General features: G+C 49.4%; 1 long non-coding RNA gene across 2 annotated transcripts; it reads left to right on the plus strand.

The window, feature by feature from the left end:
• Positions 1 to 13,299: 13,299 nt before the first annotated feature.
• LOC132335841 (uncharacterized) lies at positions 13,300 to 26,913 on the plus strand. Of its 2 annotated transcripts, XR_009488745.1 has the most exons (4): positions 13,300 to 13,732; positions 14,219 to 14,316; positions 24,858 to 24,956; positions 26,453 to 26,913. It is a non-coding gene; the product is annotated as an uncharacterized LOC132335841 (long non-coding RNA). The 2 variants fall into 2 exon arrangements; XR_009488744.1 differs by having other exon boundaries at positions 24,858 to 26,913.
• Positions 26,914 to 27,243: the final 330 nt, after the last annotated feature.

Raw genomic sequence — 27,243 nt, forward strand, 5'->3', positions numbered from 1 at the left:
CCCAGGGTAGTGCTTCTGAGGTGGAAGGCTGTAATATGAGCATATTCCAGATTTCCATGCATTTTGACTGGCATTTATTGCACCTAAAAATCAATCTATGGACTAAGACAGAGGATGCAGCAACCCATCTATTCAAGAGGTGGTCACACCATCTACAGGGTCCTTCCCTCTGGGTGTGTCCTACTATCCTGAGAAATCAGATTATTGTGAGACAACCCTCTGAAAAGAAACTTTCTCAATGCTTAGGTTTTTCTATAAATTTCCCTCTTACAACTAAAATTTCCTCTTGTAATTTTTACAACCATAACTGTAAAGAAACAGACATTATAAGATGCGTTAAATTCACCAGCATTCTTCTGCAAGCAGGGAAAAAAAATGCCCATTATTAACTCCTGTTTGCCACAAAGAAATTCCCATTAGTGTGTGTCCAACCCCTTTATATAAAATTGAGAGCAATGAAGTCACTGACAGGGCTTTTATTTGTCTATGTTGAGTCCTGCAGAGATGGCAGAAAAAAAAAATTCTGCATTAATAAAAGAATAAATTCCTCTTCACGTTAACATAAAATGCTTCTGCAGTGATGAAAATATTTGGGCTTGCTCCAGTGTGGTTTTCCCCATGTGGTTGGTTTTTGCATTTCTTTCAACTTGCTCTTTGTTATCCATTTCTAGTTGTTTGGTTTTTTTTTTTCCTTTCCAATCTGACAAATAGCATGATGTTACAAATTCTGGCCTGTGACAGCTTGAGGAATATTTATGTATTTGGACAAAATATCTTCCCTTCCAAGTCCATTTTAAATGCCATGGAAACATTTTACTCCCGAGGTTTTGATTGTCATTGTTGGTTATTGAAAACCTCTGCCCAAGGTCAGCAGAGACACAACAATCCTTTGCAGGAGGCATTTTCAGGGATTTTGCATGGGTAGCTTCAGGAAGTCAGGAGGGGGTGATGGAGAGGAGAGGAACATAGAGACAGGACCTTTTTCTTGACTATTTAAAAGGTTTCTTTTTCTTTGCCAAGTGTGCAAGCAGAAGTAACCATGAGGCAGGAGCTGGAACTGCTCACAAGCCTGGCCCAGCCTGATGTCAGGGGACAACCCCTGGTGAGCTTGTTTCCCTTGCCTGTCCTCACAGCTGGGAATATGCCATGATTTAAAACCAGTGTGCCATTAACTGCCCCATTACACGCAGCAGAAAGCTGAGGGACTGACCTCATCTGCCAGAACAAGTGTTTTAGTGCTGCCCAAAGTTCAAATCAATCAAAAGGTCAAACTTGTTTAAGGCAGGGAGTGATAAGAGGGGAGATGGAAGCTCGTTCCTACTTGTTGGAATGAAGCCAGGCTGGCTTCAGGAAAATCTCCAGCTAGGATGAACCCTGGAGAGCAGTGACAGATGGGAAACTCAGGGCTGAGCCTCCCCTCGCTGGAGACAGAGAATTCCCATTAAATGCAACAAAAGAAAAGCAGACCCTGGAGAATGGGACTTCAGGTCACTCTCCTGGCAAAGCCTGCTTGGGAGACAGCTCAGAGTGCCTTGATGTTGGTGGAGGTTTTGGTCAGCTGATGGGAGAGGGAAAGGGGATTTTCAGCCTGACAGGTTTGTCCCTGTGAAGGGGGAAAGACTGAGGTTACTTTTGTAGTGCAGAGAGCTCAGAGCAGCTGGGCTGGCCCTGGGGGCATCTGTCAGCATGGGCAGGTGGGATGTGCAAAACTTCTGGTCAAGTTTGAGGGAAGTGGCATCTTCAGTTTATCCCCTTTGGGGAGGAAAATGGAGCTCACACCTTGCTCAGTTGAGACTGGAACAGAACTTTTTCCCTTTCCAAAGGCAGAGTTTTTCCCTCTCAGTGTTTTTTTTCTGTGCAGGGGAGAACATGGAAAACTTCTCTGTGGAAAACCCTCCTCTGGTGCTGTGGGGGGCTGCTCAGCACCCTCAGCTGCTGTTTGGAAAACTCTTTCCACAGTTTGTAATGGCTGCTTTTTCAAGGGTCTAATGGCTTAATTTAAATCAAACAAAACAAAGAAAGAGAGAGAAGAGAGAGTGAGGAACTTAGTCTGCTCCTGCCATTTGAATTATGGGGGGGACATTGCTGGGGAGCCCATTAGCCTCTGTGGCACATGGCCATGCTTTCATAAGCTTGCAAGAGATGGAGTTTTTCTATATAGTTTTCTTTTTTTTTTTTGGTCAAAGAAAGCATTCTCCGAGGGCTGACTACAGACAAAACCCCTGGTCTTTTTGGCAGGATTCCCTGGTACTTACACAGCCAGGTTTTCTGTGCTCCAGCTCTGGTGTGTGACCCATGCTTTCAACACATCCAGGGCCAAACGAGGATCTTTTGGCTCGGAGCTGAATCTGACCATTTTCCTTCCACAGGAAAGATGTAAACAATTCTATGGGTGGGAGAAGAAAGGTGATATTCAGGATCAGGAAAGGTGGCCAAGACTGCTGAGCTGGCTCTAAGAGGAAGGATGAAAACCAAGCCACAGAGCTGCTGTATCAGAAGTCCAGCTCCAGACAGCTCAGCCAGGAGGGCACCTGCCCCTCCTGTCCCTGCAGCCCTGGGGTCAGGCCTGTGCTGCTTTTCACTGGTGGCCAAACCAGCAGCACTGCAACTGAGAATGGGGATTTTTCCGAGCTCTTGCTCATGACACCAGATGTGCCTTGTGCTTTTTTTCAAGCTCATTTGAATGTATGTAATGGACTTCTGGCTTTGAAAAATCATCAGTTACCAGATGTCTTTTAAATTGTCTACCTTGCAAAATCGTCCGTTACCAGATGTCTTTTAAATTGTAAACCCCTGCAGTCAGAGGTTAAAGCTGTGTCAAAACAGTCACTGATACAAATTCATATTACATTTTAAATGCACTAGGATTTCCCCCAACCCTTTCCCCTTTAAAGTCCTCTCATGGAAATGTTATGGCTCACCCGAGATTTGCCACCCGCCCATTGCTAGAGATTCAGTGATAAATGCTTTTAATAATTAACAGTGGCAGGGGCTTTGTACCTCTGTCTCATGGATATCTCACCTCTCAGACAGCAGAAATAAAAGCCTGTTGTAACAGGAAGAGTAATAATCTGGTGGAAGGCTCCTGCAGCTGCACCATCAGCGCAGATCTTCTACGACTGGAGTTGTTTGCCAGCAGGATTTTGTCCTGGGCCCAGTTTGGAGCTCAAGGCAGCTGGAGAAGCTGAGATGCTTGCAGAGTTCCTAAGGTAAAAGAGGTTTGGGGTTGCGTGGGGCTGGGAAGGGGCTGTGCAAGTCAAAAGGACAAGTGGGTTGGGTGAGAGTTTCCTTCTGAATCCGACTCTCCAGGGTCTCATCCAGCCTCAGAGCTGGCTGCCAAAACTCAGACTGAGTGGCTATTTTGGGATACAGCAACACCAAGTGTTACTTCAGAGATGTTTGGAGACGGATTTAATAAAATCAACTAATAAGGTTTGACGTGCTGAAGATTAGGAAAAGTCATTCCGAGCATCTGAGCTGACCTCAGGGTCAGCAGGCTCAGGGAGTCATGTGTTATCCTGGGGTGGGAGCCCTCCTGGCATGGCTGGGGGGACAACAGCAGCTCCCCTCTTTGTGAAACCATCTCTGAGCTGTGAGGGCAAACCAGCAGGGCAGCCTGGCACTGGATATTTGCCTTAAAATTAAAAAAAAATTAAGGAAGGGAAGAGGCAGCTGGAAGCTGCTGTGTGCCCTGGGGCTGGGAGCCCCTCTCCCTGCAGCAGGCAGCTGGGGTGACTGCAGCAGCTGTCCCCATGTAAATCACCCTGTCCCCAGCCCAGGGGCTGGCACTGGGCACTGAGGTCCCTGCTCACAGCCGGGCACTGCCCTCACCCTTGGTGCCAACTGCTTGGGGCTGTCAGCTTCTGCTTTTGTTTTGATGGTTTAGGGTTTTTTTCCCTTTTTTGTCACAGGAGCAGCCCAGAATAGGATCACAAGGTCAGTGTTTATTACTTCCCAAATAATCTATAGCCTGGTTTTAGTGCTGACACCGTTTGGAAGGTGGTGTCACTGCTGCTCTCATGTTTCCATGTGACACCACAGCTCGCTGGTTTTTCCCATTTCATAACTAATAAGTGAAGTGAGCTTGACAGCCTTGGTTTCAACTTCAGCCTGTTGGTTCCCATGTCACAGACAGGCTCTGTTAGCAGCAAATTCTTGTCAGGAGAAGAGAATTACAGCTGAAGCTTGAAATGTGCTGGTGCTCAGTGCAAAGCTTTAAATTCTTGACCAAAGTTAGATAAAGGCAGCTGAAAATGTGATGTTTGAAATGCACTATCTATTTATCTTTTCCTCCTCACCAAAAATACCTAGAGTGGAAATATGTGTATTTGCATCCAAGCTGAGAACAGTTGAACTCCTCTAAAGCAAAAAGGATGAACACAGCATTTTAAATTTTCTGGGTTTTAAAATCTGTGCAACTGTCCCTCTCCCTAGATATGTGTAGATCATCTGTATTGAAAGAAAGGTGTATGTATGGACATCTCTCTAAAGAAAAAGGAATGGTTAGTTCTCAAGGTGTGGGAAGCTTATTTAACTGGTAATAAGAAAAAAATGTTAGTTCTCCCCCAGCAGTCATTAATAGCTCTGAGCTCCAGCCTGAGTACAGATGGAGCTTTGATATGATCCCACTTTTGCAGAGAGAATGTGCTGTATATCCTGCTGCTAATCCTGGGGTGAAATCAGCTCCTCCTCACACCTGCTGCCAGGACCTGACACAACTGATCTCTGCTGCAGCATTTGCAGCCTCCTGGGCTGGATTTTGGATTTGGGCATATCCCAGCCGGGTAAGTCAGTGTGGGGCACTTTCTGTGCCTGCTGTCCTCCTGTAAAACCTCCCTCAGAGCCCATGCTGCCCTCCTGGGTCCCCCTCAGCCCAACCATTCCTTGAATCCCATCTCTCCCTGCTGGCTGGGGCTGCTCCTGCCCTCTGGGCATAGCAGAGGTTTGTGTTCACACAATGTTTTCAGTTCTGGCTTCCAGCAGGATGAGCTAGCCCTCATCCCAGCCTGGAACAGCCTGGGAAATGCAGCAGCTCCTGGGGTCAGATGAGGAGCAAGTGCCTGTGCAGCTGGGAGCCCCAGGCTGCAGCTCTGGGCTGCTTTAGGGAATGCTGCTTCCAGAGCCTTCCTGGCTGGCTGGGCTGCCAGGCTGCCACAAAAACTGGAGTCAAACGTGGGTCCTGATGGCTTTGCCCTCTTTGTTAGCATTTGGCAATCAGATCTTGTTATTGAAAAGTTTTCTCAATGAGTAGAAGACTGGAGAGGGTTTTGGAGGGGCTTTTTTGGTAATGGTTTGCAAAATTTCTGGTTTGGATCTGAAGGGACCCTTAGCCTGACCTCTGGTGTATAACAGAGAGTATTGAATTTCCTGCACTTAACTCCCACAGTCTATCCAAGAACTGCCTAACCCCACAGTGCCTTCCTGGGGAAAAATGCTCTTAAATGCACTCATTTCAGCATGCTAGAAATGTTTCTTATCCCTGATAGGGAGGAGTGGGATTTTCCAGAAGGGTCTGGGATGAGGAACTTCTGACCTAGGCTCTCAAGGCCTTCCCCCTGACCTCACCCCTCTCCCCAAACAGCAGCCTGAGATCTGTTTGTGTCCTGTCCTGGAGGTTGGAGAGACATTAAGTGAGCTAAAGGGGCAGGGAGGGGGAGAGGTATCCATTTAGGAATAAAGGGGAAGGAAGGAACCCAACTCAGCAGGGACAGGGTTAATGTGACCTTGTCCCACATTTGGGTGGGAAATTTTCAGCTCAAAGCAGGTATTTATGATTCCACACAGATGTTTGCAATGACAAACATGAGCCACCAGTGCTGTTCTTTTGCCCAAACCCTGCTGGGCCAGGCACAGAGCAACAAGGTGTCCCTGTCCTGGAGAGGTCTCAGACTCACAAGGAAATCACTTCTCTTTGTTCATTAATTTCCTCTCCCAGATTTAAAGTGCAATGAAAAATAAATGATTTTAAGTGACCTCTTGAGATGGATGTGCTGCCAGCAGGCACTGACCTGCCTTGGGTAATGGAAGGCTGGGGGGGCTCACAGATTTGGAAAGCTGCAGCATGGCTTTGCTGAAATGACACAGATTAAGATATTCTAGAGATTATCTTCCAAAAACATGGTGGTCAAGGGCTTAATGACTTAAATTGTGGTCAAAAGTCTGCTTGTTATCAATTGTCTATTGCCAGTTAAACTGCATTAATGAAAGTCTCTTGATAAAAGCTGCCTTATCACCCGGAGCTGAGATACCCAGCCTAATGTGCTCCAGCAAGGCTGGAGGAAATTCTCTTTTCAGCAGCAAAGGAGACGAGGTGTCGCTTTCCTGAATTAGGCTGAGTCAAATGGATGGTCAGGCCCTCCAGAAAAAGCAATTTCTTTCACCTTTTGTGTAAAGGGCTGCTGATCCATGTGTCAGAAAGGATTGTGGCTGTCTTGCAGGAGCTGAGAGGCCAAGCAAACACACCTGGCTGGCCATTGGCAGTGGCTGGTGCTGGAGGCAGCATCACTGCACCCTGAGGGGATGGCCCAGCACATCCCTCTGCCATAACCACTTACTTCCTTGGAGAGAATGGGCTGGAAATGGTATTTAACATTGTTGGTGACAATTTTTACAGATTTATTACCTGTTTTTTGTTCACTGTTTGGCTGCCTGCTCCCCTTCCATCTGCCAGCCCTGTAATCCACCTCTTCTTATCTCAGCACAGCTCTTTCCACCTCTTGCTCATTTTCATTTTATTGCCTAGCTAATCTCATCCTCCTGCTTTTCCTGACACCGCTCCCTCCTCCCCATCTGTGGAGATTAAATCACTGCTCCTTTTGTCTGATGCCACTCAACATTCCCCCATTTCACTCAGGCTTTGGGAGGCTTCCAGGCACTTTTGCTGTTGTTGCACACATCCGTTTTCCTGGCACAAAAAGGCCCATCAGCATCTGATGGCAGTGTTAGAGAGTCCTCTTTCAACCAGTTCTCAGAGATGTCCTGAATCTGAAATGGAGCCCAGCTCAGCCTGCCCAGTGCAGCACAGCCAGGTGTGTGTCTGCAGCACCAGGACCATCAGCAGGATGCTCAGGGCAGCTCTGCAGTGCTGACAGAGCCTGGCACCTGAACATTCTGAGAAAATTCTAGACCAAAGGCGTGGGCTAGGAAACATCCAAGCTCTCAAAATGTGAAGTTTTGGAAGTGGTTTCTCATTTTATTCTATTCAACCATCTCCCCTGTGGTTGACTATGGTTGACCCCTATGAACACTGACAACCTGTCCGTGTTCATGGCCTCAACACTTTTTTTCTAATTTCTGCTGAGGGTTTTGGGTCAAGCTTGAACAGCCTCCCTGTTCAAGGGTGTTTAGTTCATCCTGGGATGACAGCCACAGGTAGGGACACTGGATTTTCATGCCATGTGTTTCTGGCACCCTTCCACCTTCCCACAATGCTGAAGACTCTCAGCAGCACCTCCTCCACCTGTGGGATTGTGCAAGGCCACTGAAGGCAGTGCTGCTCATGTGGGCTCAGGACTGGGACCAGCAGAGCCTCTGACTCCCCAGAATATCCAAACTGTGTTTCAGGGACCACATTCCCTCACAGGGTTCCTCACAACTGCCACTCGCTGTTCCTCCCTGCTGTGAGCACCCCGGTGTGTTTGCTGCCAGAACAAATCCTAAAGTCTTGGTTCAAACAGGTTGGTTCAAATTTGGAGTGATTCCCACTCCAAATACATGGGAGATGGTCCCCTTAGCAAGGACTCCTGCTGTCTGGCCCTAATCATTGAGTTTAAATGTTCATTTTTATGCTGTTTGAGTTGTACTTTTTGCCTTAATCTCAACTTGCAATACCAACCACGGTGCATTTGCTGTATCTCCCCTCACCACCTTTATCTGCCAGCATGTTTTAAATTAGTTTAAAAAGTATGGGAGCTAAAAAAAAAAAAAAAAAACCCAAAAAAACCCAGGCAGCTTCAGATGAAAGCCAGCAGCATGCCTTTAAAAATAGAGCAGCAGCCCTGCGCGAGGTGCCGAGCAAGTGGGAGCACGGGCGGGGAGTGCAGAGGCTCTGTTTAAACAGAAGGTAAATAAGTGGCTGGGGGAGCTGCAGTTCATCTTGTTCCCTTACGTGTTGCCCAGATAATGCAGCAGATCTTCGGGCAGGCTGGTTCTAAAAATGGACACAGCTCTTGGGTTTCACGGGGTGACTGCCTCCGGTGCAGCCTCCGTGGGAGCAGCGCGAGGGCACGCCGGGGGATGGCATTTGGTGCTCCACAACCAGCAGCAGGGCTCAGCTCTTGCCACTGCTGCTTTATGAGGAAGACTTTTGTACTGATGATTTTGTGACTTTATACCCTGGTGCCTAATGCAAAAGTTGCTGCCTGTAAATCCGTGGGGTCAGGCAGTGTTTTGTTAAAATTCCCTTTCCTGCTGGGGTTGACCTGTGAAAACAGCAATCATCTGACAGTGACAGCAGCACTTAATTAGTAATGCAGGATTAAAGTGGGCTGTCCAGTGAGTGATTTCACAGGAGCAGAGTTTAGGATTGAAGCTAGTTTAATACAACAATTGTCTTGAAAGCCTCCTTGGCATTTTAATGGTGTTTTTCTTTGCTCTAAATATATATGAGAAGTTGAGAGGATGTTTAAATCTGAGCAGGGTATAAAAGGGACCAAGAGAAAGACTGAAAGTTCTTGTCCAAGCTCCACCCAGTTGTGTGAGCCCATGGCTTCCCTAGGACAGGGCATCATCCCAGGGAGCTGCACCACTCACCATTCCTCTTGCTGCTCCAGGATGAGCATTAGTATCTTCACCTTCCTTGTCACCCTCCTCTCTCCTGCCTAGTTGAGCTCAGCTCAGCTGTGCAAAGGACAAGTATTTGTTACCTTTCAGTGGCTGCAGCAATGGCCAACCAGCCCTTCCCTGCTCCCAAGGAGACTGTGTTTGGATTGAACATATGTTGCTCACTGGAATGGAGAATTCTCCATTTTTTTTTTAAATGAGTCTTCTCAGGCTGTGCCATTTCAGCAAATTCAGGAGAGAAAGGGCAGCAGTGCCCCTTGGCCAGACTATGGCAAGCACTTCTCTTGCAGGAGAAAGCAGAATGCAGCCTCTCCATAGCAATAGAGTGATCCTCTGTTGGGTGAATTGTTGCTTACAAGGTTAATTAGCTGTAGAAAATGAGCTAGAATACTTGGGAGTAATGAATCATAATGAGTCATTATATTTGAGGAGTGACAAATTAAATTCATGCATGTTTTGGACTACTTGTTTCAGTCAGAATGGAAAATAGTGCTATGCTTTCTTCTGCTGTTCTGCTTTCGTGTCAAGATGTGAGGAGATAAATCAATATGGCCAGAGCTTGTAAAGTCTGGCACTGCTTGATTGCATGATGTTTAATCTCTCTCCTGGGTCCTTGAGCTGGGCTAGGAGCAGGAGCTCCTCTGGAATCAATACTTTTGATTCCACCTCCAACAGGAGGGATTTTGATCTGTTACTGAGAAAACATGAAGCTTCTCCCAAGCTAAAAGAGAGGGAAAAAAAAAATTGTGATGTCCTAATACCATGAGGGGCAGTGTCCTCTGGCAGCTCTGGTTGAGGAGTAGCATCTTCATCTAGAGAAGTACATTAAATTATAGCTCCACCTCAACACCAAGGTGAGGCAAGGGACCTCTTGGAAGCAAGATTCATGAGATCCTTCAGCTCCTGCTGCCCCCAGAGGAATCTCTGGAGTTTTTCTGTGGAATTAGACCAAGCAACGTAGCCAGCCAAGGAGCAGACAGACATTGTGACCCCTGAAATACATGGAAAGTAAGGAGAAGCAAGCTGCTCCTATCTCAATGTAAGATGAAGGACACAGTGAAAAAGAGGATCTTGATGAGAAGAATTCATTCTTTGTCCCCTTCAAGCATTATAATATGTCCCTAGGTGAGCTGAAGCCTGGCACAAGCTGCTGTGCTTGGTTTGGTGTTTTTTGGTGTGGTACCAAGGTTCAGCTGGTTCAGGGCTGGAGGAGCTGTGAGCAGTGGGAGGATTTGAATTCACAGCCTTCCTTTTAAATATATCAGAGGTTCCAGGAGGGCAAGTGGGACTGCTGCTGACTTGGTTCTTTGCTGGATTGATGCCTCTGGAAGTGTTTGGAGAGATTTGACAAATCTTTCTCTCTGTTGAAGGTTCCATGGCATTGGCTGTTTGTCACCACCAGGAGAAAACATTTTTCATATCATCTTAGAACAAAGAGAACTTTGGAGTTCAAAGACAGAAGGTACCAACTGGCACTTAGTTTTGCTACTAATTATATGCCAGAATCTAATGTAAGTTAGGCCCAAATTAGTGCATTTCTCCAGATGTTTTCACAGTTGCCCTGCCTGCAGCCCTGTGGGTTATGTTCTGAGTTTTTAAGCACTCATTTTGGTCCTTCTCACTCCACTGATGTGGTTGGTCCTGGCATGGTCAGGTGCAAACTCCCACTTAGTCACCACTATAAGGCATCAGTGACACAAAGTGGAAAATTCTCCTTGGGGTGCAGAGCTCTTTTAGGAGGCAGCCAGTGGGGTGACTGCTTACAGACCTGTCCCTGTGCTTGGAGATGTGGGTTCATGTACAATATCTTCTGTGAAAGCAGCTATTCTTGCTCCTGCCAGGCTGCTCTGAAGACCCATACAATGATGTTAATTGTAGGCCACAAGCTGGCTCTTATCTTCAAATTGTTTTTCTCTGACAATTTTAAGAAGAGCTCAGCATGTTCTCAGTAGGAGCTGATAGATGCTAAGCACTTCTGAAATCCTGCCAACTTCATTTAGGCTCCTAAACAGGAACTGAGTGCTCTTGAACATATGATCCTAAGGGTGCATTTCATAACTCTGCAGCTCTGTCCATATCATTTCTTTCCTCTCTCCCTGTCCCCAGAATGTTCCTGGCAGCAGCAATAACACCAGGAGCACCAGGCTAGTCAGGGCTTGAGTGATGTCTCAGTTAAGATGTCAGCTCAAGCCACACTGAGCAGAATTAAGTGACAGCAGTTAAAAGGTGCCTGCCTGCATCCTGTGTGCAGTGATGTCCCCATCGTCACTACCAGCAGTATGGGTATATTTGAGATAGCTGTAATGGATTTTATCTATGTACATGAAAACAATAATCTAGAGCAAACCCTGCCTTGTTTTTCAGAATATTTCATTCCATGTTTCAGGCCACGTGCACTGCACTTGACAATGCGCTGACTCTCAATTTCAGGATTCAGATTTTCTCCTAAGCAGATTGTTGGGGCAGATGTAATGAATATTTTGCAGTGTTCATGGGGCAGAGGAGGAGGGCAGACAGGCCTTTATCTGAAGCTTTTCCAGCAGAGTTAGTGCATGGACAGCATCTGTTTTGGAGCTCTGAGGCTGACATCCTCTCCCAGCAGACTTGGCAGCGAGCGGAAGGACCACATGTCAAAAAATCTGGGGGGCCCAAAGGCTGCGGACAAAAGTACGGCAAAGAATTTAAACATCAGTGAGTGGAGTGCTGCTGGAGGGCTGGCGGGGAGCGATTAGCACAGTGCTCTGGAATGCGGCGTTTCAATAGCGCTCCAGAAGGCTCTGCAGCCCCATTGACTTCTGCAGCGTCAGGACGGGGCCGTGCGGGGCCGTGCGGGGCTGTGCGTGCGGTGTCCGCAGCGCTGCCGCCCTGCTCACCGCCCCTCCGCCTGCCCGGGGGGGTTCCTTTCCTTTCCTTTCCTTTCCTTTCCTTTCCTTTCCTTTCCTTTCCTTTCCTTTCCTTTTCCTTTCCTTTCCTTTCCTTCCTTTCCTTTCCTTTCCTTTCCTTTCCATTCCTTTCCTTTCCTTTCCTTTCCTTTCCTTTCCTTTCCTTTCCTTTCCTTTCCTTTCCTTTCCTTTCCTTTCCTTTCCTTTCCTTTCCTTTCCTTTCCTTTCCTTTCCTTTCCTTTCCTTTCCTTTCCTTTCCTTTCCTTTCCTTTCCTTTCCTTTCCTTTCCTTTCCTTTCCTTTCCTTTCCTTTCCTTTCCCCTTTCCCCTTTCCCCTTTCCCCCTTTCCCCTTTCCCCTTTCCCCTTTCCCCTTTCCCCTTTCCCCTTTCCCCTTTCCCCTTTCCCCTTTCCCCTTTCCCCTTTCCCCTTTCCCCTTTCCCCTTTCCCCTTTCCCCTTTCCCCTTTCCCCTTTCCCCTTTCCCCTTTCCCCTTTCCCCTTTCCCCTTTCCCCCTTTCCCCCTTTCCCCTTTCCCTTTCCCCTTTCCCCTTTCCCCTTTCCCCTTTCCCCTTTCCCCTTTCCCCTTTCCCCTTTCCCCTTTCCCCCAGCAGTCAGGTGCACACAAGGTGTTCTGCCAGAGCCCCCTTGGCAGCCTGCAGCAGTGTCAGCTGTTTGCTCACCCAGGGCTAATGTGCTAAAAGCCACCTGTGGCCATGATCCAGCTGTTGCCAGCTGTGCCCTGGGGTGGGGTTTGCATGTTTTTCTCACGTTTGTCAGTGTGGGGTTTGGGTGGTTTTATTCCACTGGTTTTGGTTTCTTTGGGAATGGACACAGTGGGACTAAGCATGTGTCTGTGGTTGCATTAATTTGTTTTGTTTTGTTTTCTTTAAATTTTCCTTTCCCCCTTCAGATTTCTAGGTAAATAAATCCAAGTGCAGAATGAATTAAAAATAAAGCTGGGTGGAAGGCCTGGCTGATGTGAACACATACTTTTTTAGTTGAGGTGGGAGAAGAGCACACTCATTCAAGCCCTCATCTAGGGCAGGGAATTCCCTGGCTTTTGTCTAAATATGGCATGAGAGCAGAGCACAGGCAGTGCAATGCTTCACTGAGTATTGTTTAAAAGGGAGCTTGGCACCAGCCAGCAAGTAGGATTCTTGTGAAAACATGGCACAAGGAGTTGTTTGACAGATTCTGACATAGCAAAGCCTTTACAAGAGAAAAAAAAAAAAAAGAAAAAAAAGAAAAAAACAAAGAAAAAAAAAAAAAGAAGGAAAAGAGAGAAACTGCAGAATGCATGAATCCAAAAGCATATTGTCTGCCTAGGAAGGCTGCAGAATAAAAGGTGCTTAGCACTGAGTCATACCCTGCATGATCTGTGGGCCTGATCCTATCGGTGATCTGTGGCACTGAGTTAAAAATCCACTCCTAAATGCTTGCCTCTCTCATGCAGGAGAGGGGATGAAGAGCAGTGAGAGCTGGGGAGGAGGCTGCCATGGCTTGAACCCACTGGCCAGAGTCTCTATCCCAGCCTTGCCAGGTTGGATGGATTCATCCTCTGCCATCCAGTGTTCCATCCTGCAGGCAGGGGCATTTCACCAGCAGGTCTCTGGATGCAGCACTCAGTCCCAAGCAATCCTGTGGTCTGTGTAGGTGTCTTCTTTTTGCAAAACTTATGCTGAGTTGTAGCTTTGAATCCCTGTTGCAGCAGCAGTCCCTGCCTGGAGGAAACCCTTCTCCCTCTGCCTCTGCTGCATCTGGAGGCATTGTGAGAACTTTGGAGCATGAAGGCCTTTGGACATCTCAGCAATGGTGAATTTTGTCTCCAAAATTCCTGGTCTATTTTTGAAATATGACCATGATGTCAGTGTGATTTGAGGGAGGGAGAACTTATCCAGAACTCAGCCCTTCTGGAGGTCTCAGATGAGAACACATCCCTCGAAGATTCTGCTGCTGACAACAGCTCCTGGCCAGTCTGTGCAGCTCACACAGAGGAGGACTTGGCTCAGCCTTCCCTACATTTGCCTTGAATGCAACATCCATGCTTGATCATAGCTGGAGCTCATCAAAGGTAAGTCACTCTTCCTCTGGTTGGTTGTTTGGATGGTGCCTTGCAACGTAAACTGGAATGACAGGAGTAGTCTGTAATTAGCACGTGCCCTCAGGCAGTTTTGTTGTTCCTGAAATGCAAGGCCTAAATTGTTCTGCTGTCACAGGATTGGTTTGTGCTTTAACTGTTCTGCATTTGTACTTGTGTTGGTGAAAGCTGTTCCCTCACAGTGGTCTGGTATGGATCAGAAAGCAGGAGTCCAGCTCCACTCCTGTGGGCATCTTCCAGTGAAACCAGAGGTTAATCCATCACATGTGCTGCCTGTGAGGTGCTCTCCATGGCAAAGCAACACAGCCCAGGAGTTTGTGTCATCTTAGCAAAGCCCAGGGAAGAGCAAAGGCACAGGAGCACTCTCCTACCCTTTTTGAGCATTTCAGCTGATGATGTTAATTGTAGTGGAGCTGCTGCAAATATTTCAGAAAGCAAATATTTGGTGTCCCCATCCAGCAGAAAATAAGCAGAAGAACCAACCACCTGCCACTCGTTCACCTCAACAAAACCAGGCTGGGGCTGAGAATCAATAGCAACGGCGCTGAGCCTTTGTGGTGAGTTCTCTCTGAACAGGAGCTGTGCTGGGAGAGCAAACAACTCCTGGAGGAGCTGGGCATGGGCTGGAAGGGAGCAGGCATGGTGGGCAGAGGCTGTTTGTGCTCCAGGGTGGGGCTCTGGCACGGGCAGGAGGAGGAGGATGCCTCCATCAGCCCTGGTGAGTGGGTGCCTTGCCCTGCTCTGGATGGCAGCAGCTCCTCTGTGCCTGCCAGGAGCAAAGCCTGGAGTGGAACTGCCCCAGCCCCTCCTGCTCCTGCCTGGGCTGGGCTCACAGCACAGCACTAATGGCACTGGGAAATCACTTGTCTGGCTGAGGCAGCAGATCCATCACCACTCACACCTCTGCCCAAGCTGGATTCCCTAAGGAAACCAGGGAATTTTGCCCTCACTGGGAAGCAGGAGGATGGCACGGTACCCGCTCTGGCTGGGCCCAAATACCCAATGTCACAGTGATCTGCATTTGGGTGCTGGGTTTTTTTAACTTTATCTTTTTTGGTTGTTGTTTTTAGCCTTCTAAAAACAAACTTCAGATTTGTCAGCTGGAAGTGATCTCATTGCATTACAGATTTGCTTTCCTGGGAAACTAAACCCTTCTGGTGTAATGATGGGAAAGTCTCACCTTCCCCTCTTTAATATTCCTTTAACCAAGGATCTATTGAAATTAGCTTGGCAGGCCAACAGCTCAGAAACAAAGACACAAAAGAAAGCCCTTTGTTACTATTAGGTTTTTTATTCTATTAATTTTCTTACCCATCTTGTGATTTTGGGGAGATGGCAAGTGATTTTTGAATCTTTATTGGCACATATCCAAATCTATAGAGAAGGATACATTTTACTAATACAGGAGTCTGTTCCACTGCCAGCAAAAAAATAGAGGCAAACCCCAATAATTAATTGTTGTCTTTGGTAGTTTTCTTTGAGCTGCAACACTGTCTGCTCACTCCTACTCTTTTTTCTGCCTCTTGCAAATTCTTTGCACAAGTGGAAGCCCAGCTCAGCGAACCCAGAGCAGTATCACTGTCCTCAAGTGAGGATGGGCTTGGCTCCTCTTCAAAGGGATCTTTTATTGAGTGTTCAGTGTGATGTGACAAAGCAGGGAAGTGTGCCACTGATGTGGTGCTTCCTAATCCCCTCCTTCTACCTTGATTAAACTCGAGGGCAATTACCCTTGCCAGGGTGATGAGGGCTGCCAATGTGCATCTTGTTTACAGCTGTGCTCATTTTTTCACCTTGTTTTCCCATTTTGCACTAGGACAAAACTCATCTGCTTTATGCCACGGATAAAATCCATTTTAAACACCAAGTTCCTCCTGTTTTGCCCCAGGAGCTGTGGGATTCAGGACGTTTTGTTTCAGGCTGGCACAGTTGCTGCCATGTGCAAAGTGATGCCCAGGCTCCCAGAGACCTGCAAGGTCTCACTGTCAGTGCAGGGAAGCTTTGGATGGGGCCAAAGTTTTCTTTTAGTAGAAACCAAAAAGATTTATTATGGGACTATTTTATTGTGCTAGGAACAAGAATTTACTGTCTGGTGTGAGTGGGCTTTAGATGCTGCTGTAAATTCCAAACTAAAATTTCACAGCATTTGTCATATTTTGCCCTATTTTATTTCTGTGTTTCATTTTCATTTCTAAATTCTGCTTTATTCTGAATTCTGACAAATTTAGAAAGTCTTATTTTCAAAAACAAACAACCACACCACATTGTGGCAAAAAATACTTGGGTAAAAATTTTTATTTTACCAATTTCCCAATTGCCTATAGCAGTCACTTTAAAAAATGGCTGCATCTAACTAATTTTACTTGAAAATAGCCTGTTTCTTTTTTTTTTTCCTTTCTTCACAAAAGCAGGCCAGATTTCAGAGAAATTTTAACAGCAAAAATGCACATCAGGACCCTGAGATATTTCCATGTTTGGCTTTGAATCTGTCAGTTTTACGTGGAGAAAAAAATATGTTGTGAATTTTCTAGTTCAGAGACTTTGTAGTTTGGTGGTTTGTGCAGAATGCACTGAGGACAGGAGCTTTTCTCCCTGGTCATTCCTGCCTCACCCTGTGTTTCACCCCTCATTCTGTGCCCTGGCAGCCTGCTGGCTTCCTCCCTTTTTCTCTGGATAATCTTTTTCCTTCTTTTTTTTTGTGACTGGAATGACATGAAAGTCTGTTTCAGCTGATTATGACACGATGCTGAACTTTTCTTTGCCAGGACTCGCTGGTTGCCTCTGAGGCCATCAGACAATGGTAGGACACCAGCCCCAGCTCCTGTTGCACTTGGCTCTGTGCTGTGATGCCAGGACCAGCGTGGGTTTCCACTTGGCACGCTCCTGGGAGGGGTGGCCCTGCAGGCAGAGCCAGGGCCAGGCTCCCACAAGCTGTTCCCATTCCTGCAGCAGCCCACCTGTTCTCTGCTGTGCTGGAATACCAGCCAGAGCCTTGGCTCTGCTGTTTCAGGCTGGGAGGGGTGGTTTTTAATCCCTCTATTCAGAGTGTTTCCAGGAACAGGAGGAGAAGCATACGGCATATGCTCACCTCAGCTCCCAGGAGGGGTGGGGGAGTGTCCCAGCAGCTGCTGGGGTGATCCTTGTCCTTCTGTCCTTCCACAGCTATGTCCAAAGGTGTGCTCAGGGTGCCTGGGCATCACCCCACGAGCAGGTGAGCTCCACGAGCAGGAGGTGTCCCTTCCTCCCCTCTGCAGCCAACAGCATGGACAAGGGTGTCGCAGTGCAGAGGGGCTGCAGGAGGGACTCCATCCTCTCCTGGTTTTCCTTCAGCTGGATCAGCTCCACAGCAGGGCTGGGAGCACCTCAAAGGCACAGGCTCTCCCTTCATGGTCACCGTGGGGCTTTTGGGGTATGGGTGCCTTGGGTGTTTGAAGTTTGTTGGATTAAGGACTCACATTTGACCAAAGCAGGTGAGATCTGGATGCAGCTTTGGGCCCAAAGCACACGAGATGTCTGCAGCAGTAGGGTGGGGAGAGCTGGCTGAGTGCTGATCTCCTGGGTCCTGCACCTTGTCACCAAGTCTCCAGCACTTCCACCCTTGATGTCGTGCCATTGCTCATTGCCTGACCCTCAGCTGACCCAGCTGCAGCCAACAGGAGCACAGGCATCACTGGCACCTCGTCTTCTCCCTTCTCTTGTTCCCTCCTGTGTCCCCTCCTGCCCACCCTGCTCTCGCTGCCTCGCCTGCTCTGGGCACCATCTGCTGAGTTTGGGGCTGTCTCATCTCACCAACTGTCGTTTGTCCTGGCTGTGGGGGAAATGTGCTCACGTTTTGCATCAAAGGACCCCTCAGCCCCTCTCTTTGTGGACCAGCCGGGCTGTCGGAGAGGAGCCAAGCACTTGGCACTCAGTAAGCAACGAGCATTAATAAAAGCATTACAGTGAGGTTAGAGCCTCATTAAAGTACTGCTAACGAACCGTCTGCCTTCCAGAAGTATGAGATTTTAGCTAACACTTCCTCCTTCTAATTTTATGTATATTTAAATCCTTTTGGGCAGGCAGTATTCATTTCTCCAGGCTGCTACAGCATAAACAAAGCCCATTTCTGAGGAGCTGCTCTGGAAGTGCCTTTGGGTGCTGTCTCCAGTCCTGCAGCCTCAGCAGACACGGTGCAGAACCTCCGTGTGGTTGTGGCAGTGTCCTGGAGCTCACGGGACATAAACCCCATCACTCCCGGGTGCACAGCAGCCCTAGGGGCTGTGGGATGAAGGCAAGCTCTGGACACACCACTGCCCCTCTCCCAGCCCTGCCACTGCTGCTGGCAGCCTTTGCCAGGTGTGTTTTGGGGACGGAGATCCCACAGCAGTGCTCTGCGAGGAGCACCTGAGCTCTGCTGGGCCGGGGTTGGCACCGCTGGGCCAGGTGTCCCCAGGAGCCAGCAGGGGTACAAACAGGGGGGGTTCGCTCTGGGGGCCCCCCAGGCTCCCCAGCACCCTCAGGGCTGGCTGCAGGTGGTGCTCAGACCCCCGCACAGCCCATTGTAAAGCAAATGAATTCTCCCGGTGCCCAGGAATAGCCGCGCTCGCTCGGGGAGGCTTGGCAGGGAGCAGGACAGCTGCTCCGGCACTCGGTGCCCCTGTTTGATTGCATCTGGCTGATTTCAGCAGCGTGGGAGGGACAAGGGAGCCACGGGGACATCTCGCTGCCATGGGTGAGTTCACAGCTTCTCCTCCTGGACGTCCTCCTCTCAGCTCAGACAGGTTTTTATTCTCATGCTCCCTTCAAATCACACCCAGAGGTTTCACTGTCAAAGGACAATGTTTGCTGGATGAATCCATCTCTTTTACCTTACAGGGTAAACAGGGTGTTTTTGACAATAAATGCCATTTTCTTGAACGGAATCAACCAGTGCAAATGGCTTCTGCTGGGTTTAGCATCCTCCTCGGAGGGTCTGCCCTGGGGAGAGGGCTGTCATGAGAGTAAACTCGGTGTTAAACTGATGGTTTGTGTTGCAGAGACTCAGAGCTCAATGCAGCTGCACGTTGGTGCTAAGGATGTTCCCCACTGCTCCCCGAATTTTGTGGGGCTGCACCGGCAGCCCTGGGTGTCCTGCCTGGGGCTGGCACTGTCAGGGTGGGAACCACCACAGCCTGGGGGAGTTGGTGACTCACTGCGAAATTTCCTCTCTGTTTCAGGCATTACAGCACAGATTTTCCTCTTGCAAAGGCCCCAGCTCTGCAGACAGGCACTACCCTCACTGCAGGGAAATTGGTAGGATGTCTTGGGGCAAAGGTAAAACTAAAGTACATCAGTAAATGTTAGCAGGATCAGGACCTTATTCAGGCATAAATCAGGTAGCTCCAGCCAACAATAGAATTACCTAAGTATAAAATCCCATGGAAGCCAGTAAGATCAGCTCCAAACCTGCTATGAATTTGCTTTTTGTTTCCATGCCAAGAATATATCACTTCTAACTGCTGCAATCAGGGCTGGTCCTTTCAGGGTTTTTAAGTGCTTTTGAGCACGTTTATTTCCCGTCCCCAGCAGATCCACACGAAGCCTGGCCCTCCTTCCCTGGGGCATGTCCCAGCCTGCTTCACCCACAATAAATTGTCCCTATCAGGGAATATTTTTTTTTTCTTTCCTGGCTGTTTTTGTTACTCCATTCGGTAAACAAAGGGACAGCAGTGACAATCCAAACCCATTCTTTTTTATTTGCCTGGGAACAGAGTCAACTATTTGTTGGTCTTTTGTTGCTGTTTTGTTCTCTTTTTAGCCAGTGACCGTTGAAGCAGCTCCTGGTACCTGTGGGGAGCACGTACTGGAGCTGCAGGATTTGTCACCTGCTGGCACCAGTTCAGGGAGGGGACAGCAAGGAGGACAAGGAGCTGCTGGGGGAAGGTGCCAGGTCAAACCAAGGGTCCAGGGCACAGCAGTCCTCGCTCTCCCTCCCAAACAATATGAGAACAGCCTGCAGCAGTGTCCTGGTGGTTGTACGTGCCTCAGTTTCCCCAGTTCTCAATGCACTGGTTTGAGATGGTGCCCCAAGATGAGAGGTTTGGTGGTACTTGCACCTGGCTGAGCCAAGGTGAGACCAGCTCTTGGGGATGAGCTTCTCAAAACACTTGGTGAAGGAAGGCAGGGAGGGATGGGAGGGAGGGAAGGAAGCTGGAGGCTCTTTTAGCCTGAGGACAAACTTCTCCATCTCGGGGCCTGTGCAGCAGCTCAGGCAGCTCAGGCTGGTCTCTTCTTAGCAGACACCAAGAGAAGCATCCTGGCTCCCACTGCCACCCCACCTGTGCCTCTAACCCACACCAGGACTCTCCAAAAACCCAGGCAGAGCTTCCCCATTCCACTGGGACACAGCAGTCCCTGGGACTGCACAGCCAGGAACAGGAATGCATTTTCCAGGCTTTGGGCACTGGTGTGTGCTGGGCTGGGGACACCCTGCTGCCATCAGAGCCATTTGTCACCCCAGGTCACTCTGGAACAGGGTGGGGGGAGCTGCTCTGCTGCCTCTGCCAGGCATAACTGCTGTGCTGCAAACCAAATCCTGCAGGGGAGCATCCCCGGGAGCCATATGGTGTCTCTGAGGCTTTGATGGAGTTGAACAAAACCCAGAGCAGCCCAGCAGGTTGGACTGTGAGCCCTGCTGAGCCTGGGGGACCTGTCCTGCCCTGCTCAGGCTGCCAGCCCGGGTGTTCAGGAGTGTGTTGGTGCCTCCTGCAGTGCTGCTGAGACTGGGGGGTTTGCATGTAAAGGAGGATGGTTTTGTGGTCAAGATACAAGCGGAGGGAGCAGCATCTCAGAGCAGCATCCCAAACACCAATTGGACAGCAGGTGGGCCAGGGGAGCCTGGGGACACGTGGTGTGTGCTCTGAGCCTGTGCCAGGACAGCCCCAGCTCAGACCTTTTACCAGGGCTGAGGGCAGCAGGGCTCCCTGCCAAGCCACCATGGATTGCTGGAGAGGCCTGCCCTGAGCTCTGCTCCTTCTGGGGGGATCAACAGTGCTGCAGCACACAGGAGGAGGGGTACACATGGCTTTAGCCTGATAGGGTCCACCCAAACAAGTCCCAAACCCACAGAGGAAGAAAAATGACTCAGGAGAATTTCTCTGGGATTTTACCCTGCACCTCACTTTGTGATGCTCTGAGTTTGCTGAGGAAAGACACAGCCCAGCTTGGTTGAATCTCAAAACTTACATTAAGCATTTGCTGTCTGGTTTCCAGGAGCTGTGAGCAGCATTTCCCATGCTGGGAAACAGGCTGGAGGAGGGATGTGTGCCCTCCACCTGGAGCTGTGGGGGCTGCCAGGAAGGACCTGTGGATGTTTATGTTGCAAAGGCTTCTAGAGTTCTGCTCTAAAAGTTATGAAAAAAAAAAAAAAAAAAAAAAGGCAGATTTCAGAGTTTACTCTAAATGAAAAAGGGAGGAATGATTGTTTCTGACTGGTCATGGATTCATTTTTTAATTGTGTACCCACAATGTGTTGTCATGCAAGAAAAATCTAACCCTTACAAAAACTCATTTCAAAATGAGTAACTGCAACATTTTTTCAGTCATTGTCTGAGAAGGCTGTTGCAGGACTGCTGGGACTTCCCTTCTCCCCAGAATGAGATTCTGGTATAATTAATGGGGCATTTGGACTCTGATAGCATTTGCTTCCATCCAGTTTCTCATGAAAACCCTCCTGATGCCTCTCAGATCTTCATGAAGGTATGTAAGCTTTACTCCCCCACTTTCTGCCTCCCAGAAGGAGAATGGGAACTGGAAAATTCCCCAGTTTCTTGGCAGAGAGGCTGAGGTGGTGTGGTTCTGCACAAAGCAGGTCTGGCCATGGACTCTGGCAGCAGTTTTATCTTCTTGCTGGGCTGGAAATCGTGACCTCAGCCATTGCAGCAGGTGTTCTCTGGAACATTCTGCAAGGAAATTGGTTTAAATAGCAATAGCATAATTTATCCATCTGAACTAGCAAAGTGTTAATCTGTCTCAGGGGTGCAACAAAAATTCTGTGAAACTTTCAGGGCTTTGCTTGCTTTTTCTGCACCCAGACAGGCTCTCAGAGCTGTGCTTTGTGCTTGTCCATCACTGCCTGGAGAATGCCCAGCACAGAGAGGCCATTTCTGCTGATAACAGGAAAATCAGTGTTTGGTCCTGCTGTCAACAGGTTTTAGCTTGGAGAGAAACCTCCACTAATCAGCTGCTTTGTGGCATTTTTACAGCAAGATAAAAGACGCCTGGAATGATTTGTTGGTCACCAAGCAAATGTTTTTACTGGTGAAATGTTCCAGAGGCTGTTTAGAGTCTTGATTGACAAATGTACCAAAACTTTGCAACCCTCCCCATTCCCTCCCCTCCTCAGATTCAGGGCTGAGATGGGAGATGGAGCTGATGGAGCTGTAGATGAGGGAGATGGAGCCACCTCGTGCAATTGCTGCAGGGATAACCCGGGGTTGAAGTGTGGGGAGAAGCTCATTTGTTATGCAAATATCTGCCTGAGCCTGGCGTAGACAGTGGAAAGCTCAAATTATTTTAAGCAGAGGACCAAAGTTCTCTCCATCCCCCTATCATCTTGGATCCTTGAAAAAACAAAACAAAACAGAAACCTCTGTGTGAGCCATCTGACAATGATCAGCACTTGGCCTTTCTGGCAAGAGCTGGGTGTGCACAGGCGCATGGAAATAGAACAATTAAGGGAAAAAAATGGTATTGGATGCAGCCAGGCTTTGTGTTGTCTTGATGACAGCACGAAGTGATCATCCTCCAGCCTTATCTCTGGAGCCTGCCAGGGACAGCAGAGCTGCAGGGCTGGGGGGCTCTCTCTGGGTGACACACAGAGGAGCTTCCTTGCTGCCTGCTTGTTGAGGGCTGCGGCTCAGCCTGGGCTCTCTGGGCAAGGAGGGGAGCAAGGGTGGCTGTATTGGATGCAGGAAGCCCTTCCAGGCCCAAAATTCGAGGAGGGAGGCTGGCCCATGCAGGGGAGGCACCCGTGCATGGCAGTGACCTTCCTGCGCCGGTGACTGGCCACCCCCCCCCCGCAGCTTTGCATGAGCAGATGTGCATTTCATGCTGCTAAGAAAATCCTGTCAGTATTTACATAGCATCCAGGGGCACCAAGGGGACAAAGCTGAGCCTTTCCCATGTGGGCAGTGATGCCATGCTGCCATTTCCATGGGGAGAGCCAAACCTGTGCCACGTGCTCCTGAAGCATGGGCTGTGTGAGGCAGTGGTGCAGCCTGGACTCTGCCCACAGGCAGCTGCGGTAAAACCCTGTTTTCCAGGCAGGTTGCATGTCTTCAGAGTGGTTTTCCCCTGAGCTGAGCTCTCCCCTGGCCTCAGCATCCTTATGCCCCTGAGAAGGCCTAGGGGGCTGCTGCACTCTGGTGTACAGAGGGCTGGGTAAAGCTGGGGATGAATCAGCTTTTCAAAAGGGGCTTCAGACCAGCCCTTGATCTGCACCAGAAAGATTCCCACTGGTTCTACAGCTCTATGGTCAAATGGGGGGAGAGCCTTTCTGCCTCACCGAGTGCTGGCACAGTTTGGGCCCTGCTGGGGGAACCCCCCTTTTTCCATACAGTGGGTATCACACAGGGTCACTTCCAGTGATTCCTGCTGGGGTTTCCTCACAGCCCTGCCCCAAGCACATCAGGCTTTGAGCTGTGCTGCATCGCTGCTCCCCAGAGCACATGGGTCCCTGGGGCTTTGCTGGTGTCTCTGAGGGAGGGCAGCGAGGCCATGGGGCTGGGGAAAACCCTTAACAAAACTAAACAACCCCCCAAAAGCCCCATCCAGCCTGCAGAGTCGAACCCAAGCTGTTGTAGGCTCAGCTGGCTCCTCAGCACCCCAGGATCCTGTTGGCACAGGTGACATCCCTGTGAGCCCAGGACTCACCTGAGTGTGTCCTGTGTGCCACAACAGCCTGTGCTGTGGCTGGCTGAGACTGAGGGTGGCACTGAGCTGGGGAGGCTCATGAGCCCCTCCCAGGCACAGGGCAGAGGAAATGGAATGATTTTCTTTGGCATGGCCAGGAGGTGCTGGCATGACTTTCCCAGTAACCCCAACATGTCTCTGCAGGGCCACCTGCCCCCAGCCAGGTGTGAGCCAGGTGCAGTGGAAGGAGCTTTGGCTTGTGGTCCAGTAACACCTGGACTATTTCCCCTTTGTGTAAAATGCTTTGTTTCCTTAGAGCCATGTCTGCATTGCAAAGTCTCCACTGTCATTCTTCAACACTTAAAAGCAGTTGATCTCATGGGCATTTTTGAAATTGTTTGAAAAATCTGTGTGGGCATTACAGTGTTTGTTTTCTCTGATGACTATTTTTAATCTTGTTTTTCATTTTAAAAAAAAGTAAATCGAGCTAGATACGAATTGAAACTGCGCCTTTAAATATGACGTGATATTGGCTGCCCAAAACTAAACACAGAATAAGGGAGAGCTGGAGCATGTGCCGAAAAGCTGAGAAAGGCTAAAGCTTTGAATGCCACTCTCTTGGCAGCACTGTGAGGGCAGAGCCCAGGAACCATGGCCAGGGCACGGTGCTGGCCAGCTGGCACCAGAGGGGTTAAAGAAGCAGGTTCACCCTGCAAGGAAAGAGCTGGAAGTGGCCTTTCCAGGAGGAGATGCTGGCACCCCACTCTTCCCCTTGGCATCCAGCCTAAGAGCCACCAGAGCACCTCTGAAGGACACAGGGCAGCACCAGGAGTGACAAAGGCAGCGAGGAGATTCTTCCCTTCCATGCCCCGCTGGTTTCCAGCTCTGGAGAGGAGCTGTGCAGGGAGCTGCACCCTCCCCCTGCTCCCTGGCCCGTCCTGGGGCTCTCTGCTTTTGTTCCCGTGCTGGGGATTTGGCCAAGTGGTGTTTGCCCAGAGCCAAAGGCTGCGAGAGGCCGAGAGGGCATGGTGCTCCTGCAGCCAGCCAAGGATGGGACGGGGCCCTGCAGCAGGGCCTGAGAGAGAAGGGCACCCCAAAAAGGCAGAGCCTGTCCTGCAGAGCTGGCAGTGCCATGCCACACACAGGGCCATGTCATGCTCAGTGCCATGCTGCCTGGAGACCATGGTGCTCCAGGTCAGGAGCAGCTCTGCAGGTGCTGTTTGCATTTCAGGAACCCAGCCTTCCTGCAGGGATGGTCCCGGCTGAAGCCAGGCAGGGAGGACGGCAGCATGTGGGAAATGCAGTGGCGCAGACCCTGATGGATGTCATGGTGAGCTATTTTCAGACTTTATCTCGCTAGCCTCTGACAAAAATGTGCTATGGAGCAGAGCTTATCATGTGCAATTTGGCCATGGGGCCAGTGAGGGGACAGTGGAGTTGGGGCAGGTGACATGTTGCCAGCAGAGCAGAGTGGTGGGTGCTGCTGGTGCAGATGTGAGTGTGTGCCACAGGGGATGGGCATGGACAGGGTCCAACCCAGCCAGCAAAAAACAGGTATCTGAGCCTAAATCCCAGCCTAGGTGTGAAGCAGGGGAGTGCCAGCTTTGCTTTGCTCCTGGCTTCCTGGTGTCACCCAGAGTATGAGGATGGAGCATGAAGCTGGGACCTTCCCTGCCTCCAGTTTCTGAACTTTGGATCTTCCTAAACAGGGTTGATTGGTCAGGTGAATGATGCTGCCTCCTGTAGTCCCATTTCCCCATGGCTATGCTCAAGGCATGAAGAGCAGAGGAGATGAGTGTGCCAGGGTGTGAGCCCTGGGGTTGCCACCACTACCAGCTCCTGCTGGCTCCCCCAGGGAGGGCAAGGGGTGCTGGGCTGGGCTGGGCACTGCAGACAAGCCCTGCAAGGTGAGGAGGTGCAGCTCTGCAAACACAAACCGACAGCAGCGCCCTGCACTGCTGGGACCCAGGGGCTCTGGGAGTTATCACCCTCAGCCTTTCGGCTGCTGGGGCTGGAGATTAGGGAGCTGCTCCTTATCAGCCCCCGGTCCTGCCCCTGTGGGGCTCCCCTTTCGGTCTTACTCACTGCAGAAATGAGTAAGCCTGTTGTAACAACCGTGCTGGGACCTGTGGGGCAGCAGGCTGTGCTGATGGGTTGGAGGTTTGTAAAGCATCTCAGCACAGTGACCTGCAGCAGCCAGAACACACTGCAGACACCCACCAGAACTGTGCTGGAGCTCAGGGCCCTGCACATCTAGGGCTCACTGAGTCTGGTGAGGATGGGAAGAGTTAATTCTGTGTGTGTGCAAAGGAGGGAGGGGAAATCCAAGGTCCTCACATACCCAAAATCTCCAGTGTCTCACTTACACACAGAGCCCCACACCTGCCCCCAAAACCATTGCCTGCGCACAAAGCTCTTGGCCCAGCCTCTGAATTTGTCCCAACTCCTGTGTGTGCGTGTGTATCCATCCCTCCATCCATCCATCCCTCCATCCATCCCTCCATCCATCCCTCCATCCATCCCTCCATCCCAGCAGGTCTCAGCCCCTGCCTCCTCCAGGATCTCTACACAGCAACCATTTCCAGCAGTTTATTCGACAGCTACAAGAAAATATTCCTGCACTCTCCAGCTCCACGAGGCACATGACCCGGCCAGTGCCAGTGGAATAAACATTTGGATTTAATTTATTATCTCTCCTGCAGGCTCTGTCTCGGCTGGCGGCTGCAGAGGGGCCGGGGCTGCTCCCTGCCTGCGGGACAGGGCCCGGGGCAGCCTGGCAGCCTTTACCCAACTCCATGGGATATTTTTATTTTTTTTCCATTCAAGCCTGTGCAGAATTCCTGGCAGGACTGGAGCTTTCGTCCAGATTGCAGATGCCCAAAATATCTGTATTCTGGGCTGAGCAGACTGAGGCTGAAGTGCCTGTGGTTGGCTGATTGAAGAGGACATAGGGCAATGCAGAAAGACACACAGACAGAGGAAAAGTGCCTGAGCATGTATGGCAGCAGTGGGCAAAAGGATGGGGGATGCCCCTGGGGTCTGTCCCATCTCCAGGCATGGCTCTCACACCAGCATGGGATATTTTTTTTTTTCCCAGTCTGCTGAAGCCTGAGCTCAGTCCAGGGCATGGTTTTGCCCCAGATTAGCTTGTGCTACCAGCCATTAAATTTGGTTGCATTGCTGTTATATTATGCTTCTCATTTTAAATTATCTTCTAAACTGTGCACACCTGGCATCTTCAGGAGCTGGGATTTGTGAAATAAAAGTTAAAATGCCAGTTGGAATAAGGCATTTATGTGTATTCTTTCCCACACACACATGAATGGACACAGCTACTGATAAAAACCACGTGTTTGTTCAAACATACATGTTTCTAATCAGATTTATAATGTATATAATAGAAATGTTTTTCTACATATAAAATTCATTGGAAACAGGAAACCAATTAGTTTACCTTACTAAAGAGGCATGAAATAAAGAGCAGTGTGCACTGTTGAAAAGAAGGTAGGATGTGGTTTTTGGAGGACTTTTCTTCCCCCCAGGGCTCGTTCTACCATGTTTATGTCTAAAACCTGCTAATTTTAAAGGCAGCTCGCAGGAGACTAATGGCATGACTC

This window comes from Haemorhous mexicanus, chromosome 18 (genome assembly GCF_027477595.1).
Source record: "Haemorhous mexicanus isolate bHaeMex1 chromosome 18, bHaeMex1.pri, whole genome shotgun sequence".
Lineage (NCBI taxonomy): Eukaryota > Metazoa > Chordata > Aves > Passeriformes > Fringillidae > Haemorhous > Haemorhous mexicanus.